The sequence below is a fragment of the Rosa rugosa genome, chromosome 3 (genome assembly GCF_958449725.1).
Source record: "Rosa rugosa chromosome 3, drRosRugo1.1, whole genome shotgun sequence".
Lineage (NCBI taxonomy): Eukaryota > Viridiplantae > Streptophyta > Magnoliopsida > Rosales > Rosaceae > Rosa > Rosa rugosa.
The window spans coordinates 33,589,974-33,609,183 of NC_084822.1; the positions used below are offsets into that span (position 1 = coordinate 33,589,974).

The 19,210-nt window shown below is 37.7% G+C and overlaps 1 long non-coding RNA gene across 6 annotated transcripts; it reads left to right on the plus strand.

Moving 5' to 3' along the window:
• Window positions 1-12,808: 12,808 nt before the first annotated feature.
• On the plus strand, window positions 12,809-15,957 carry LOC133741362 (uncharacterized). Of its 6 annotated transcripts, none has more exons than XR_009861841.1 (7): window positions 12,809-13,543; window positions 13,651-13,714; window positions 14,240-14,288; window positions 14,442-14,532; window positions 14,672-14,749; window positions 15,003-15,137; window positions 15,843-15,957. It is a non-coding gene; the product is annotated as an uncharacterized LOC133741362 (long non-coding RNA). The 6 variants fall into 6 exon arrangements; XR_009861844.1 differs by having other exon boundaries at window positions 15,007-15,137; XR_009861845.1 differs by lacking the exon at window positions 14,672-14,749 and having other exon boundaries at window positions 12,809-13,372; window positions 13,467-13,543.
• Window positions 15,958-19,210: the final 3,253 nt, after the last annotated feature.

Here is a 19,210-nt window from a genome sequence, read left to right on the forward strand (position 1 = left end):
TAATTTATGTTGTCTGCTTTTAGGGTTAAAATTTATTCTGCCCTAGCTCGCTGACTATACATGCGCGCCTCTCAACACTTAGACAAAATTAAAAATTTAAACTTCCCTCTACTTTTGCGCTCCCATGCCAAAACATTCGAGCCGGCCCTCAGCTCGACCTCGATCTCTCTCCCAAAATCGCTTTCTCCGACGATCTCACCTCTCTCTGTCTCAACCCTCAGCTCGACCTCTCCGAAGCCCTCACCTCTCTCTCACTCAACCCTCATCCATCACATTCTCAGCCATCTCTCTCACTCATCCCTTAGCTCTCACTATCTCTCTCAATCGAAGCTTTGTAGTCGTCTCCCTCAATCGAAGTCAGCTTTGGAGGTTCTTGATTGTAGACTGCTCCCTCTTTCGAGCTAGGTACGAACTGTACTTTACAAGTTTGTTAGGGTTTCGGGGTTGATTTGGATTTGAATTTGGGAGTAGGGTTTCGAATTCAAATCGATTTTTGAGTTGAGGATTTTCTGGATAACATGGATTTGGGGATTGGGGTATAGAACTCGAATTGGGTTTATGGTTTGTTGTTAATTTCGATTTGGGGGTTGTCAAATTTGGGGAAACTGCCTCTTAAATTTGGGTTTTTTTTTGGATTAATTTTAGTTTACCTATTCCAACTTTAGGCCAGTCTTCATGTAATAGGTCCAATTTGTTAGTTTTCCGACAATTGAGTTATTTAACTTGTTAATGTGGATCATATATGGCCTATGTTTTATGATGTGGTGTCGAGGTGGTCTGCATTGTCAATTTAGGAGTGAGTCCTACTATTAAAAATAAATAGTTTTTCAACAAATAATCCAACTATTTGAAAGAATATTAACGAATTGGACCTATTAGATCAAAATTGAAAGTGCAGGGGTGTTTTTGATGAAATTAGAAGTCTAGGGACTGAATTGATTTTGGACCTAAACCACAGGGTACTAACTAGTATTTAGAAGAAGGGCTAAATACAAATTACTACCCTGTGATTTAGGTCCAAAATCAATTCAGTCCCTGAACTTCTAATTTCATCAAAAACACCCCTGCACTTTCAATTTTGATCTAATAGGTCCAATTTGTTAGTTTTCCGACAATTGAGTTATTTAACTTGTTAATGTGGATCATATATGGCCTATGTTTTATGATGTGGTGTCGAGGTGGTCTGCATTGTCAATTTAGGAGTGAGTCCTACTATTAAAAATAAATAGTTTTTCAACAAATAATCCAACTATTTGAAAGAATATTAACGAATTGGACCTATTAGATCAAAATTGAAAGTGCAGGGGTGTTTTTGATGAAATTAGAAGTCTAGGGACTGAATTGATTTTGGACCTAAACCACAGGGTACTAACTAGTATTTTTTTTTATTAGTATTATTATTTTAAAAAGAAGTGAATTCGTACTTTGCAACTGCGTCTAATCTCTCCGCTTTCTCTATTAGATAAAATTTGAATTAAGAAACCAAAACGCAGTGACTAAATTCGTTTACGTAAATGTTTTATTCCAGTTCAAATGAAAGAAAGGACATATATTACCCCGAGAATGATGATAAGACATTCCGACTACATTTATTTCTTTCAAGTATCAAGCAGACAAAACCACATATCATTTTGGCATTGTGAGTGTCCTGATGCTACAATTTTTGTTCAACTAAAACCGCTTGAAGCGTAACTGAGGCCCAGAATACAGCATGAGCATTTATTGAAAAACTCGAAAATCTGACACAAATGGGAGCATAAGTTAGTCTACAAACAGTATCTGTAATTTCACATTGCACTGACTGAAAAATTCCATCTCAACATGACATTCTTTCTTGCTACACAGCCACGAGAACAATTAAATACTCCCTCGTCCGAAAATTGGACCTAATTAACAGGCATACCAGCTGCCTTCTTCACATTCCCAATGTGCATATATATATATATATATAATCCTACCGGCACTCAGGGAATTTAGTCTCATAGGTCTGAGGCAACTGCATGAATGAAGTAATTTTTTTCAGAGAGAATATGGAGCACTATCAACAATCTATAAACTGAAAGATAACAGAAAGAGAACAGAGAGGACCAATTGTATTGCTTATTTATATTACATCAGATACAGGTAACAAGGAAAGTATCTCCCTTCTTCCCAACTCTGCAACTCCTCTAACCCTAGCGGCGCAATGCAGAGCGTCGAGCCAACCAAGCACGACCATGGTCGCCGCTTCCCTACTCTCCATCATCGCAGGCAATTTTGCTTGCCTTCGTTGGAGGAGGCCTCGCGGCTTCTTTGTCCTTCGAGATGTACGACTTTTTCAGGCAAAAGCAACCCCTTCCTTTCTCTCCTTCCATCTGATTTCGGTGTTGGCTATTCTTGCCGAGATGTGGATGCCGGTCTTGTTCGGTATAATTGCTCCAAGAATTTTGTCATCCAGGGGTGGAGAACTCCGGTGGCTGTGGTGGCTGCGCTGGATCGAGACGACCTTGATACAGAAGGCGCCGACGTCGCTGGTTTGGCTGGTCAGTTTCTGGGTTGATCTGCTATTCCAGGGAGGCAGTTGGCGGTGGCTGTGTCGCGGGCAGACGACGCTAGTGTTGGGCAGTGGTCGATGGCAGCCATTGGGAAGCCGTGAGTTGGTGACAGGATGCACGGATACGGCATTTTGCCTCCGTATATCAGTACGGGTGCGATACGGCCCGGATACGCTCCGATACACGTATCCAACGGATCCTAATTTTGATACGCCACGGATACGGTCGTATCTGCATTGGATACGTAAATCAGTAAATAAATAGGATCCGCGGGGTTATATCAGACATTTTCTCCTTAAGAAAGATACAAAAAAAACAAAACAGATCGAAACCTGATTGAGACAAAACAGCTGCTCTTCTTCGCGTCTTCTTCTCTTCTGCTCTTCGCGTCTTCTCTTCGAGACGCAATCAAAACGTATCCTACAGACGTCTGCCAAAAGGAAACTAGCTGGAGTTTCTTCTTTCGCTTCTTCTTGATTGAATTCATTCGAGATGGCTTGTGATGGTTTGTGCGTCTGATCACTCTGATGGTTTGTGCTATTGATGGTTTGTGATATGGTTATGACTTGTGAAGTTGTGATGGTTTGTGGGTTTGATTCACTTTCATCACTCTGATAGTCTGATGGTTTGTGTCGTTGTGCATCTGATGGAGTGATGGTTTTATGATAGGGATAATTCCCGTATGCCCAAAAATTCCACGTATTGTGCCCAGATGCACCAACTTTTTCGTATCTTACTATTTGCTTGGGAAAAGACTAAAAGGGGTATTTCCTATGCTATCTTGAGTTTTTAGAGCTTTTGTCTACCTAAGAAACTTTATTTAAAAACAAAAATGTAAACAAGACTAGCCTTCAACATGCCCAAGTTTTTCTCCTAACGGCTCCCTGCCTAGCGGATACTTTAACAGGCGGAATCACTGCTGTTTTGTCTTCATCTTGGTTTTAAAACTGGTTTTGTTTTGGTAGGCAAAGCTTTTCAAACTTCAGACAATGATAGGAAACAGATACTGATAGCTATAGATGGAATGCAGACAACAGATAGTGATAATGCAAAATTATATAACAGATAGTGATAGCTAGAGATATTTAATTTTTGCTACATTTGACAAAATGGGTAGGGCATCCTTGTTTTATTTATTCAAATAGAAATACATGCTAGGAATCCAGAGCCTCATTCCTTAGGTAAACAGCACGAAGCTTGTTTAGTTATTCATGATAGCAATACTTACTTGGAATGATTGCTCACTACTGCACACTGAACAGGAAGGGAAGCACACTGCTATACTAGTTGAGAGAAGACTCTCAAGGTGTTATAATCTAGAACTGATATGGCTATTTTCGAATATTGGAATGATGTCTTCCGTTTCGAATGCCTTACAAATGAAACTAAAGCTCTTTATATAGAGAGCGGAACTCAAACTAGAATTCAAAATTCATAAATGTACAGGATAACTCCGTGATCTTCTGCTTTTCTGAGTGCTCCTGATGATGGAGGTCGGACAGGGAAAAGCAAAAGCATCTAGGTGAAATGTTTTTCACCTTCTTCTTTTCTGAAAAGCAAAAGCATCTTTTGAAAAAGGGAACAGTTGCTTTTTTGTTTTTGATGCTTTTTTTTTTTTTCTTTCACCAGCTGCTACATGTTGTCATCAGTCTCTGAGTGGTGGCCAAAGACAAACGAGTGATTGTCTGTTTGGGCCATTCTAACTGTTGTAGCATTGTCTTCTACATCTGTGTCGACGTACATCTTGTAGTGGTTGTCGTTTTCAAGTTTATCCATCCACTGCATGCATGCCATTGTTGAGTCTATCTCTTTTCGGGTGAGAGATAGGAATAGGTCACTGCTGACGACGTCAGGATGATCGTAGGCAGTGATAATAATTTTCTCTCCTGCTGCCAGGAATGTATTGCTGAGGTCTTCAGAGATGATCTTCTTTATGTATTCCAAGGTCATGGCCTTCATCCATGGGATGCTAGAGTTTGGTTGGCCATTATACCCAACACATGCAGGTTGCAGATATTGTCTTGGAATAATTCTCACATAGTGATATGGAGCAATATATTCGACTTCACCATTTGCTTGCCGGATCCATTCTGGAGGGGTGGATCTAAACTTCAGACGAAGCTCACAGTCTGTTTTTCTCACATTCTTGACTGTATTAACGATGATAGGTGGCAAACCTTTTAGATCATCATTAGTTTTGGTCCACAGATTATGGACAAAACCATTTTCAACAAGCCAGAGCTTGTGTTCTTGTGGATGTTCACTCTGAACATTTACCAGGTATCTTCCAACATATGGTCCTGCGATGATGAAGAGGGTTGGAGGAACTAGGTCTTCAGAATTGTGCCTTCCTATTAGATTGTGGAATTTATGCCAGTCTGCTTCAGTGAGTGCCATGATAGGGACCCTAGCACTTTCTGGACTTTCAAGGAAGTTAATTTTTTCTTTCTTGACAGCACTCTGCTGTAACTCTTCGAATTGTGGTCTAGCATTTTCGTATAGTTCTTCAGCTAATGCAAATAGGGCTGGAAACATTAGACCACTGCTTCTTTCCTGAAAGGCAAATAAAGGATTATCCAGAATTGCCTTCTGGTGGTAAGCTAATCTCCTGCCAGTTCTGAACACAGGAGTATCGAAAGTTCGAAGTTCATAATTGAAAACATTTATTACTCCAGTTGGAGTAGGTTTGCTTTTTGGCAAAGCAACAGCCGTCAACGGTCTTGATGAGCCTTTACCGTCTGCCGTTTGAGACGGGCTAGCCAATCCTTTACCCTGGGATTGATCAGTTATGGCTGGTCTTTTTGGACCTAGCAGGAATTTTTTGAGGATTTCTTCTTTGGGATCCTCGATATCCTCATGTTCTTTCCCAGGTCTTCTGCTTCTGGGATTGCGACCTTCGTCATCATCTCTTTTGAACATGGCTAATTCTCTTGTCAAGACGTCTGGAAGATAGTTCTTGTTTCCTGCAATTAATTCAACAACATAATCGTATTGGTTAAGAAATAATTGCCAGTTAGCTAATCTTCCTCTATCAGCAGCTTTATCAAGTTTGAAATTTTTGAAATTCTTTACTCTGGCACAATCGATGCGAACAGTAAAGGGTTTTCCAAGAAAAGCTGGAGAATTTAAAATCGTTTTCTTTACAGCCAAAATTTCTTTTTCTCCTGTGGGATAATTCAGTTCTGCAGGGCTGAACTTGCCACTACAAAATTTACAGATTTTTTCAATGTTAGTTCCATGCGTTTTTGCCAGAACAACACCGGACCAGTAATTATCACTCGCATCTGTTTGGAGGATAATTTCATCATTCTGTTCTGGTTGTTGAAGAGGAGGGAGGTTTTTGCAGAGATTTTTTATCTGCTTCACAGTTTTTTCATCATCTTCTGTGAAGTTCCATTTTCTTTTGGAACTCGTTTTAGGCGATAACATTGCTGTTAACCCTGAGATCTTGGGGATGAAATCTCTCCCATAATTTATGACACCAAGGAATCTCTCTAGACTTTTGGCATCAGGAATTCTATCTGGGAATTTCCAGATCTTTTCAAGGATATGAGGTTGGAGTTTTATCACTCCATTCTTGATATTTATTCCTAGGAAATCAACTTCATCAAGGATAAAGAAGATTTTCTTTTCACCTAGGATAATTCCATGCTGTACTATCAACTTTACAACCTCATAGAGGTGTTTCATATGTTCTTCTCTGTTTTTGGAGAAGACCAGAATGTCATCTATGTAGACGACGCAGAACTCCGCAACATGTTTGAAGATATTATCCATTTTTCTCTGGAAGATGGAGGGAGCTTGCTTTAGACCAAAAGGCATTACTAACCATTCGTAATGTCCTTGAGGTGTACCAAATGCAGTGAGAGGTATACTCTCAGGATGCATCTTGACCTGCCAAAATCCTGACTTTGCATCAAATTTTGAAAAGACTTTAGCTCCTCTGAGCTGGTTGATCAGTACTCTTACTTGAGCAATTTGATAGCCGTCTTTGACAGTCTTCTTATTGACATCTCGATAGTCAATAACCATTCTAGCTTTTCCTCGAAGGGTTTCTGCATGATTTCTCACGTAAAATGCTGGAGCATGATGAGGGCTAGTGGAAGGTTGAATTAATCTCTTGTTCAGGAGATCTTCAATATCCTTTCTGAATTCTTTTTTATCTTCCTCTTTGTATTGAGAAATGGCTTTGACATGACAGATGGCATTCATGTCATGCAATCTTAATTCACAGACCACTGGGTCTTTTTCCCAAAACTTCTGAGGGTCTACATCGATGTTCTGCTCGAGTAGTTTTTTGATTTTTTCAAGAGTGGGAATTTTCTGTGACTCAAGCTTATTCTGAAAGTGCTTGAGGTTATGCTCATGGATGAAACTAGCTTCTTCTTCTTCACTAGTTTCTTCTTCTTCTTCAGAAGATTCTTCAACAAGTAATTCTTCTTGTTGTTTGATTTGGAGTACGGGTTCAAATTTGGGTTTGTAGGAGGTAAGATCACCACTATTCTGTTGCGATCTCTGATATTGGGTAGTGAAGTTTGGTCCTACCACACTTTTGGCTTGAGTAAGCCGATCTGCCCAGAACACTCGTTCTCCTTTTCTGAAGCCTATCGCTTCTTCATCCTGAATAAATCTCTGTTGGAGAATGAAATCATTACCCAACAAGAAATCTGCGCCTTGACCTTCAGATTGCCAGACATTATGGATGGTAAATGTTCCTCCACCAATGGTGATATGAACATTTTTTGCTACTTTATTCATGGTGAGATGGCTTCCATCAAAAGTAACACCAGTAGCTGTTTTCTTTTCTTCTTTCCAGAGTTTTTCTGGGATTGCAAATCTCTTTGCAACTGTAAATCCTGATCCATTATCTACAAAGGCATGTAGATGATATTTTTTATGATCAGGGAATTTTAGTCCAATCTCAATGTAGTTGCTGTATCTACTCGTAGAGACGACTTTCGATTGCTGAAGCTCATTTTCTTGAGCTTGTTCCTTTGGAATGAATGGTTTACATTCTATTGGAACATTTTTCTGAGTGGGGGACATATCAAAATTCTTTGATTTTGTATTATCCCAGCCTGTAGGAATTATCTCTTTGCAGTCTGGATTACTGAACCAAAAAGGAGGGTTATATCTGACTTTATAGTCAAACTTGCCAGAGGGTTGGCCAAGTAGATCCCATGTTTCAGTAGCTGCTGCTTCTTGTTTTTCTAAGAGATGAACATTTTCTGGTGGTTTCACCATTTCTACATTTTCTGGTATTTCAACCAGTTCAATATCGTCATCGATTTTTTCTTTGATGATTTCTTCCTTTTTCGAGGAAGATGGTTCCATGGTTTCCCGGAACAAAGTTTCTACTTCTTTTTCTTTTTTCTCAGAGAAATATTCTTCATATTCTTGTTCGACCAGTTGGCTGACAAGTCCATTCTTGGTTTTTCTTCTTGCTTCAGCTATGAAGCATTCTTTGTGATAAGTCTTTTTTGACTCTTCACAAAACATAGGGAGACCATTCTTTTCATGACATAAACAGTAGTCACAAACGAATGTACCAGGGTTCACCTGATAAGAAGACATTAAGGATTCTGTCTTGCTTTCTTCCCAGTTTTTGATTCTCAAAACATTCATTTGTCTGGATTCGAAGTACTCTACTTCAGAATCTGTCTCAGACTCAGAAGAATCTTCTTCTTCAGACCAGGCAGAGTAAACTGACATGTCGTCTTCTTCATCATCAGAATAGGCTATTTCGTAGCCTTTCATGTTTGCTGATTCTACTATATGCTCATATTCTTCAAAGAGAGCTTTAGTAGAAGATTTTTTACCCTTTTCCGGGCATTCATTGGCATAGTGCCCTTCAGCTCTACATAACCAACATCTGCAAGCTTTCTTGCTTGGTTGTTTATGTTGATGAGTATTCTTCTTTTTCTTGAAGAATTTCTTTTCAGAATTTTTCTCCTGTTGTTTCTTGTAATTGGAACTTTTCTTGAATTTCCAATTCTTCCTTTGATTGCTCCTTTTGAACTTTTTAGAGTAATATTTTCCTTTCTTCTTTCTGTGGAACTTGGATTCATGACATCCCCAGTTGGTTGGCATATCCAGTATTCCGTAACAGAAATTTTCAACTCCTTTTAGTTGTTTCTTGGCCATCTTAGCTCTAAGATTGGCTTTGCATTGTTCTTTCAGTAATTGCCGGATTCTGTCAGCAATTCCTCCAACTAAAAATCTTTCAATTGGTTTTTCTGCTATGCTTTCTCGCACAGCTGTTCTCCATGGTTCAGGGAGTTTCCTATGCAACAGGTTGACTAGATCAGTGCTTTCTAGTTCACCAATTGTACAGTAATATTCTTGAAATTCATTCAAGTATTCTTCAAAATATCTCATGTCACAAATTTTGAGAGCATAGATATTTGATTTGGCCGTTTCTCTGGCCTTTTCACTCATATTTGCAGAATCTCCACAGAACTGATCGTACAGGGGTACTGCAAAATCATACGGAGATTTTGAAGCTTTGATATCTTCAAGCCATTCTTTTCCTCTGGCCGTTTCTTTGAAAGAGAAATAATATTTCTTTGCTACTCCTGTGAGAGTAGTTTTAAAGTACATCTGAAGATCAGGGGCTTCGAATTTTCCAAAGGTGAGAGCAGATGCCATCATCAGGCTGTCTACCCATTGGTCAAGAGTTTTTCTCTTGTCTAGAGTTTTATCCAGATCTAACCAGATACCAAAATTGGTAATTGGTACTCTGGGTATCTTGTCCTCTGGGACAATTCTTTAAGAATTTCTTTCTCCATCTCTGCCCGTAGGGGCCTTCTGTATAGGGAGCTTCACCTTTCCTTTTTCTCTGGTGATGGAAGTTTTGGAGCTTTCTCCTTCTTCCATTTCAACATCCTGGTAGGGAAGGAGTTTTCTTTCCTTTCCTGGATTGAAATTTTTCATTTCTTCGATTAATTTTTCAAATCTTTCTGGGTTTTCACAGAATTCTGCTTCTTCATAGAGATCATAGAGCTTTTGTGCTCCAAGCATATTGACTGGTCTGTTTAGATCAGCTTCAAGGTCTTCTTCAGTAATTGGCTCTTCAATAGTGGATTTTGTGCCACTAGTACTAGCTTCTCTAGTGCTGTAGCTTCTTCTGAGAAGATTTTTGTTTATCCTGATATTCTCAGGACAGACATCACTTTTTCTGTGATTGTCAAAATTTAGACTGATTTCTCCAGTCTTTCTGCTTTCATAAATTTTAGCTTTTGCACTTTCTGCTGGTAGCTTCGGACCAGATAATTTCCATTCAATAGGAAACATTACTTCATTCCAAGTAACCTTGTGGATCTGTTGTGAATGGTTCTTCTGACTGGTGAGGAATCCAGTAGTAAGACCAGGGATGTTTGATATCCTTGTCTTTGGCTCTACTGTAGTACTCATCAGTTTATAGTATATTCTGTATACTATTGCCAATTCTTGCATATCATTTTTCATAGATATGCCATCTGTCTTGACTCTCAGTCGGAGGCAGTGAGCTGCATCTTTCAAGCTGGTAGAGAAGTTGGGGAAGCAGTTGAAATATGCTACTTGGTTGCACAGAGATGCTTCAAGGGTTCCCAAAAGACTAGCTTGAAAATCTTCCAGTCTATTGTCTTGTAAGACACATAGAACTGAACAGTTTATGCCTTCTCGAGCTAAAAGTTTTATGCCTACTTGGACTGCTCCAATATGCATAAATTGATAATTTTTTGCTTTTGCTCTGGCGACTTCTGCAGGAGTGATCAGTAGTAGATCTGTTTCTCCTGTTGTACAGGGGGTTGTAAATTCCAGCAATTTGAAATGATGGTTGTCCATCAGGTCAAATGTTCCCCTTTTGTATATTTGCTTGAAATCTAGCTTTGGAATTGAGGCGTTTTTTACCTCATGCTCGATTTCATTGTATTCAAATTCTTCAGAATTTAGGAGTTGTACTCCTTTCTTTTTCCCGAAGATGCTCATCATATTAACATCTCGAGTTTCTTTCGGGTTTTCATACCGAATACTAGTAGAACTAGTTGAGGGATCCAGAAAAATCAAGTTTGGAACAGGATTCTCTGGTCTTTCTAATGGTTTGAATCCATTAGCTTTCTTTTTTACTGTAGGCACTTTCTTGTCCTTCAGTATATTTTTCATAGAATCCAGCGTTTTTTGCTGTTCATTGATTTTCTTACTAACACTTGTTAGCTTTTCTTCTTCTGTTTTTGGAAGCCCTTTGATATAATCCAGTTTGTTTTCCAGTTTTTCTAACTGGTGGATTATAACAGGAATTTTTTCTAGATGTTCTTGATATCTAGATATTTCTTGCTGCAGGATCTGATATTTTTCATCAGATGATTTTAATAGAGAATTCAGTCTCTCTATTATTAAATCAGACATTGTCCCCATCGGGGATTCCCCTGCTGAGCTATTTTACAAGCTCTGATACCAGTGATTTGCGGATCTAACCAATGCTCAAATAATCAAGAGGTTTTTGTTCCTCTCCCAGAATATATAAAAGATTTTCAATATCTTTTTCTAATTTATAAATTCTGGTTTGAAGTCTATAGAGGATATCCCAATAATGGGGAGTTTCCCTAGGAAGACTTTCTCTATAGCCTTTCAATTTTCTCAATTTTTCTCTTTCCTGATTCAATTCTTTGCTAGTGTTTTTGCAGATAACATTTAGCTCAAGTCGATCGACAATCGAAATTATGAATATTAAAACGTACTGTTTGCCTTTTAGAATAGAGGATGAATTCTAACACTTCTATTTAAACAAATAATTTTAAGAATGGGCCCACCACGTTTCATCAATTGTAACAGAAAGTATTAAACTATATGAATATGCAAAGAATCAACAGAAGGGTACTGATGGTAAGAGAAAGAGATATGTTGGGTAGGTAGGAAAGAAAGGGACAGGAGTCTGGGTGAAGAGGAATAAAAATAACTTGTTGGGGTTTTTGGGAGGTATTTTGATGGATTCAGGGTGTATGAGCATTAACCCTTTATGATATGGACTTTGCGGCAGATGCTTTGTATCTTTGTGAATTGTGCTATGAGTTAATAAGTTAATGGTTTGTGATTTGGACTATGCGGCAGATTTTTTTTTTTTTTTTTCTAATTATATATATATATATTAAAAATATATTTAATTTACGTATACCCGTATCTTATTACATTTAATATTTGTCGTTTCCACGTATCGCACCGTATCGTATCCGGATACTCGTACCCGTATCGATGCTACTTATGCTGGGTGCCCAGATCAGGTTTAAGGAGTTGGGCTGCTGCTGGGCCCAAGTTAGGGATCATATGTTGGGCTTCACTTCTCCAGGAATCTGGATTTGGAACCCAGGAGGTTAGCCCTAAAGATAAAGGCAAAGGAAAGCTCTTTACTTTCTTCAGTACCTAGCATTTGACGCTTCAAGTCTGTTGCTGTTTAAGTTTAGTTTCTCTAATTGTACATCAATTAAGGTATTTGAGGTATCTAGATGATTAGGGTTACTCTAGCAAGGATTTAGGTAGTGTTGGATTTGCCTTCATATGGTTAGGTCTAAATATTGTGCTCACTTTGTTCACAGTGAGGGTTACCTGTCATGTGTTTGGAAGCTTAGACCATCTAGGTTTTATTTGATGTAAGACAGCATATGATGTACGTGCCTTCTGGCCATGGATAAGTTAATGAAATTATCTCTTTCTCAAAAAAAAAAAAAAAAAAAAGGAAAGTATTAAATACATAGATTTACAAAGAGATTACAGAGACTAAGCTTAGGCAGCAAGTAGACTCGGCCTCCAAGGCTGGAATCGTTTAGAGGATTCTGACGTGTTCTTCAAGGCACGATGATTCTTTTCGTCATAAACAGCCGTGATAACATGTATTCCTGCTCATTAAACGTGTAACAAGAGTCAGATATTACTAAGAGCAAGTTCACCATTTGGGTCACCGGGTCACCCACTATTCATTGCTTTTCAGTGTTATTTTCACCCTCTGGGTCACGAGTACAGTGTATTTCGTGCCCTGGGTCACCCTGGATCACTTTCTGGGTCACCATGATGACATGTACAGTGTATTTCGTGACCCAGAAAATGAAAATATACACTAAAAAACAGTGAATAGTAGGTGACCCGGTGACCCAACGGGTGAACTTGCTCTAATATACGAAAGTTCGGTTTACCATTCACACATGTTCATTGGGTGTGGAAAAGACGGTTTTGCCCTTGCTTTTCACGCATAATCTCAGGCTTCCATTGCTTTTTAACTCCTCGCGTTGTCATCGTTTCTCTAGAACTGATCCACAGTCTCAGAGTAATACTCTTCTGCTTTGGAATTGAATTCTTTCCCGAAAACTGACCAATTTGCTGGTTTTCTGTTAAGGGAAAAAGATACGCTGACTCTGCAACACTGATCGTGAATCTTCAACAGCCCGTCAACTTTCTCTCCGTCTCCGTCGACAAAATTGAATCTTTAATTAATTTCCCAACTGGCCTTTAAAAATTTGATGGTTTCTGAAGTAGTTTGGTGGTGGTTTTTGAAATTCAATGTTGAATTGATGTGTGTATACATATATGGATTTAATCATGATTCTATAGAATTGCATTTTCTCTCTGCTTTCTGTTTTGTCATGAAGATATTTATCAATTGTAAATCTAGGATGGTCTTGATCGATTGGGTTTTCTAGATGGCTAAATTACAAGTCTGTTGTCTTTATAATTACAAAATTTGACAAACTAAATGGAAAAGGTAGATAATTCGGTTGTTTACTTGATCTGTGCACAAAGGGTAGATAATTTTGGAGCTTCTGGGAATTGAAGGAGGAAGAACATAGTATTAAAACAAATTGATAGATGTATGAAGCTGTGTTTTTGGTTGCGTTTTACAACTGGGTAATTGGTGCATGATAGCCATCATGTTTCTTATTCTTTTGTCTGGTTTTGTTAAAGGTTGGAGGTAGAGAGCTAGGTTGCTTCTGATCGGTGGTGTACTTATCATTTGTCATACCTCTACAGAAGCTACATAGGTATCATTTGCCGTCCTAGATTTTTTATTTTTCTCTGTTTTTTTTTTTTCAAGTTTTTGGTACTGTATCTATAAGATCCAATATATTCTGTCAAATGTAAACTGTAGGTTTCAATTCCCATACAGATCATTTGTACTTATCATTTGCCATACCTCTACAGATGCTACATAGGTTAGTCAGTATCACTTGCCGTCCTAGATTTTTTTTTTTCCTTTTTTTTTTAAGTTTTCGGTACTGTATCTGTAAGATCCAATATATTCTGTCAAATGTACATTGTAGGTTTCAATTCCCATATAGATCTTTAATTTGTGTAATGGACTAATGGTGTAGTATGTTGCCCTTTTGTTTCTTTGGATAATTTCCATCGATAACGGTGGTAATGGATAGATTATTTGGTTGGTTAATTAATTGAAGAATTAATGGTGTTGTATCATACTTTTATGTCTCTTGGCAACTTACTGCTCAGTAAACAATCTACTCACAATTTGACTTTTAGTAAACCCTTAGTAAACCTTCAGTAAGAGAAATGACTTTTTAGTTTTTATTGACTTTTAGTAAACCCTTAGCAAGAGAAATGATGACTGTTTTTGGAAGTGAAACCAGTGATGTGCAGACAATAACTAATATAAGTAGATTTCATTATGGTACTGTTCCTCTTTCAAGTCTTGGTTAACAGTGTTCAACTGGTTGCCACAGCTTTCTTTCTCTGCTGCTCTGAAAAGAAAATCCAAACTCCCAAGTCAAGGTAAAGCAAATCTTCAATCTTTTAGTTTCTTCCCATGGTTATCTTTACTGGGTTGTGACCTGTTCTGTTCTTTGCTTAAAGCCACTAATGAGAAATAAAGCTGAAATAGTGTCTCTTGATACTTCATTTTTGTTTTCTGTGATAATTCTATAGATGAGTATGGCTATCAATCATTGTGGCGGTTACAGCATTAATAAGTCTTTCACTACTTCAAGCTAGAAGCTTGCCCGCAATACAAGTCATGGTCAGTAGATTTTGATGTGATATTTGGCTGATAATCTATTATGTTTGTTTTAGCTATTCTTAGGATTACTTTCCAATAAAATAAAAGAATCGTTTTTGTGGAAGTTAAGGTTGAATTTTGTTGTTGTATGTTCTTTAAGTATACTGGCGTGGCGGTTACAGCATTAATAAGTCTTTCACTACTTCAAGCTAGAAGCTTGCCCGCAATACAAGTCATGGTCAGTAGATTTTGATGTGATATTTGGCTGATAATCTATTATGTTTGTTTTAGCTATTCTTAGGATTACTTTCCAATAAAATAAAAGAATCATTTTTGTGGAAGTTAAGGTTGAATTTTGTTGTTGTATGTTCTTTAAGTATACTGGCATTTTGATTATTAAAAGTCGTGTTCTTGATTTTATATGTTAGTATAGATTCAATGTGTGAATACAATCTAGCACAATTGTTCCTCAAATTTTTTTTATCTTTAAGGTAGATATATGGTGCCTGTCGGAGTGCTGAAGAGACATTCTACACCTCAGGATGTTTGCCAAGATTTTGCGCCATTGGCAAAGAATGATGGAAGCAGTAGCTTTCAAATTAAGACATTTGCAAATGCCATAGCAGGTAATAGCCTTTATCTGCTGCTTAACAAATAGCAAAAAGTACGTTGCTGATTCTGTATTGGTTTTTCTCCTCTTTTTTCTAACATGGGGAATATCTTTACTCTTCAAAGTTCAGATTTTGAGGAGTCAGTCATTGTTTTGCTTGATTGTTCGTGTTCTTTTGTTTCATGTAGTTTCTGAAAAATGGAAGGAAAGTTTTCATTTACATGTGATTAGGAAATTGATTATATCATTTACAGATGATGCACTTGCATATATACATGATATACATGTACATTGCATTCATAGCTTTTCACTTCTACTTCTGACTCTTAGGGGGTCATGGTGCTTAAATGATTCTATTGCAATTTTGTGGGATTATATTTATACCCCCCAATTTGGGACAGTGATCGAAAGAATGAAACTTTTTTTAAGGAAATCAGGTATTTCATTGTTCAATTAAGCTTCTTCGTGATTGGGTTTAGGGTTTTACTTTTACTAGATGTTCTGCAAATATTGGAACATTTTCATGCCAAAAAAATTGGTCTTTATTTATTTATTTATTTTTTTAAATTACAGTGATGAATTTGCAGCTTTTAATTTTGATAATGAAAATTATTACCTTTTAAACTCTTGAAATTGGAAGAATATTTTGACCTGATTTTCGTGTTTGATTAATCTGATTCTGAAAGTTCTGATCTTTTGTTGCTCTTGGTTTTATTTGCAGCACATGTGTACCTAATTGGAGCAGAATTGCTCATGTATGTAGCTGGTTAACATACCAGATTTTCGAATCTGTAAAAGATACTCTGATTACTAATATAATGTTTCGAACGTTTCTATTTGTTGTAGTTAAACATATAACATACCCGCAACATCGCACGTGGTTGGTCTCTATCATTGTCTACCCAAGCAATTACTCTCCCAAACAACAGTAATGTTATGAGATCAGGGATACCATGTAATGTTATGTAATAATTTCTTTATTCCATTACATACTTCTAATTCATTGACAACAGTAACTTCCGCAGCAAAGCACGAGCATAATTTCTAGTAAAACTCTAAAACGGAAAAAATGACACTAATGCAAACAAAACTTACTTGTCAACAAATATATGTTTCAGCTTCCCGCATTTTGAACATTCCTCCTGGACATCTTCTTTAATGTCCACGTCAATATTTGATTATGTCTGCTCTGCGAAGATTGTTCAACTCCAGGATTTGCGGGACCAAATGTTGATGTTATTTCAGTCAAAAGATGTCATAACTGGAAAGTTTTTTTTTTTTTTTTTTTTTTGCATATATGTTTATGGTTGCTCTGGTATTATAGAATGCTCAACTGCACTGGTCAAATGTGAGAACCCCAAAAGCAGTTGTCAAATTTGGGAAGGAAACAGGGGAATAGAGTTGGTTTCTGAGCACACTACATAAATAACACTAGTCAATGGTTTTAAAAACAGGAAAGATAGAGATAAAAAGGCAATGTTATTATACCTTGGCTTTGAGGATGGTTCCGTCGGCAAGATGCACCAACTTAAAGTAACCTGATTCCTCAATGGAAACAACCTTTGAAGAGAACCTAATGGTGCCACTAGGAAGTTCACTCGCAAGGGCTTCTAACAGCGACTTCCTTTTCACACAACGAATTTCATGGTCTCCACTGCACATCATTTAGTTTATACTCTAAATGATCATAGGATGCTTAAACTGAATGTTAAAACACGGATAGTGTATGAACAAATCAATTAAACAGAATACAGATTAATATTTTCTAGAGAACAATTGGATTAGGCATCACCAAAGGTAGGAAAATTTATTTTCTGTTACGTCCCGTACCTCAATTTACCGGTTTACTAGTCATTTTGACAGTAAACGACAATTACTTTCACTTTTTACTTTGTTTTGATACTTTTAGTGGCCAAAAAAGTTGACTTTTTATTCGGGTCAGTTTTTGAGGAAATTTTCTTCATGAAAATCGTAGAGGACGTTAAACTGAGTCTGTGCATATGTGGTACGCTTTAATCAGAGTTCGTATGTGAAAGTTATAGCTGAAAAACTGAAGTTATTATTCATGGTAATTTCGTATAAAAGGGAAAGTTACTGTGGTAGGTTTTCATTTCCGAAAACCCACCCCAGGTAACTCTCTCTCTCCCTTCCCTGAGCTCTCTCTCCCTCTCTTTGGGTTTCTTCGTTTTTCTGGCATATCTCCTCCGTCCGGCCACCTAACGGTGAGCCACCGGTCTTGATCGACGCGCATCATCCTCCTCTACATGCATGTGGTCGTGGGTCACGGTGATTTGGCCAGAGAAGAACGAATCGAGGCTTGGAAGTTTACTGTTGCAGATAAGGTTTTTCACCGATTTCTTCCAATTCCGGCCACGAAACCATCCTTGATCGAAAGCCCATTCCTTGATGATGAACCCCTCCAAGTTTCATGATCCAATTTGAGGTGTTGAAGGAGAATCCAAGATTTGAAGATTCATTGTGTAAATCGGTCCTCTTTCTGATCAAGCTATTTTTCGACCAACCAAGGTATTTTCTGACATTGTCGTAGTTTAGAAAGTTGTTGGGCTTGTTGAGATGCACTTGCTAGTAAAATTTGGTGACCAAATATGGTGTTGGGGTGGCGTGTGGAGGCGCATAGGGCCGGTTCTAACCTTCTGGTTTAGCTAGTTGGGTTGGTTGTAAGGTTTAGAACTTGTAGGTATGAACTTGGTGAGAATCGGAGAAAGTTTGGTATCGAGTGGTACGTATTTCCGAAGTTTCGGATTTTCAGGTTGTGATTTGTGGAGCACCGACCGTTGAATCATCTTCAATTTTCATTGGGATGTTAAAATAATTAAGTTGGTGAAATTCTGGGAGTTTGGGTTGAATCCAATGTGATTTCGGATTTTTGACGAATTTAATTTACGAGAGGTGTCCGGGAGTCGTTTCCGAGTTGTTTTTATTGTCAAACATTTTAAATTGTGGTTTATGAGTTGTCATTTGTTCAAGAGGATGTACAGACCCATCTGTCGACGAGGATACCCACACTTGACGGATTTAGCTATTTATGTACGGTGAGTAGACATTTATTTTAAATTGAATTGTATGCGATTCTAAGTATTCGGAATTAAATATTTGTGAAATGGTTCTTGGATATTTTTAGAAAATGATTTTGGATCTTATATTATAATTTTGGTGTTGGATTATAATTTGAACATATGATGATTTCGGAAAATTAATTGTGATTTGTTTTTTAGGCTGACTTTCGGGAAAGATTTCGTTTTATCATTTGTCTGACTTGTTATATTTGATGGTTGTTGGATTGCGATTTATGTTGTTTGAGCCACTAGAAGAGAGGGAGTAGACTAGTGGTCTCATAGGAGTGTTGCACCAGGAGAGAGGGGATGTATTGGCGGCTAGTCGAGTCGGAGACACGAGAAGAGAGGGGATGTACTAGAGGCCTAGATAATGATTGTCCTTTTTGGAGATTTTATGTAATGATGTATGCAGGTATGTTTGTGGACCCATTGAGCTATTGTTGTACACTTGGGTAAAGATATGTGTTAGCCTTGAATATTTGGCTTCCCTGTCCGATAAACGTGTTTTTCATAAATTAATGTTGATTTAAAGCTTTTGTTTTTATGGAATTGCATGCTTGGTTTCTGAAAGCGTTTTGAAGTGGGAAAGTATTAAATTATTCATTTCATTTATTTCGATTTAGTTATTTTTATCCACTCACTCTGACATTTTTTTTTCAAATATTTTTCCCTGGGCCCTTTAGTTTCAAATGCCCAGTTCGCAGTGTTGCTGTTCGGTATATTAGGAGTTAAGGCATAGTATCCGCATCCGCTGCCATCATCTCGTTGTAGGTTATTTGTTTAACCTACCAGTTATCGTTTCAGTTTTATTACCCTAGATTGCTCTTATCACCTTAGGGTTATTGTATAAATTTGTGGTAAAGATTTAGGGTTGATGACCCAAATACGAGGATTTGTTGTAACTTAATTTGATGATCTTTTGTTGGAATTTTGGTACTTGAGTTGTGTTTTTGTTTTGTTGGTTGTGGAGTTGTTGTGATTTGGGGAGCAGGGTGGCTCCAAGAGAATAAGG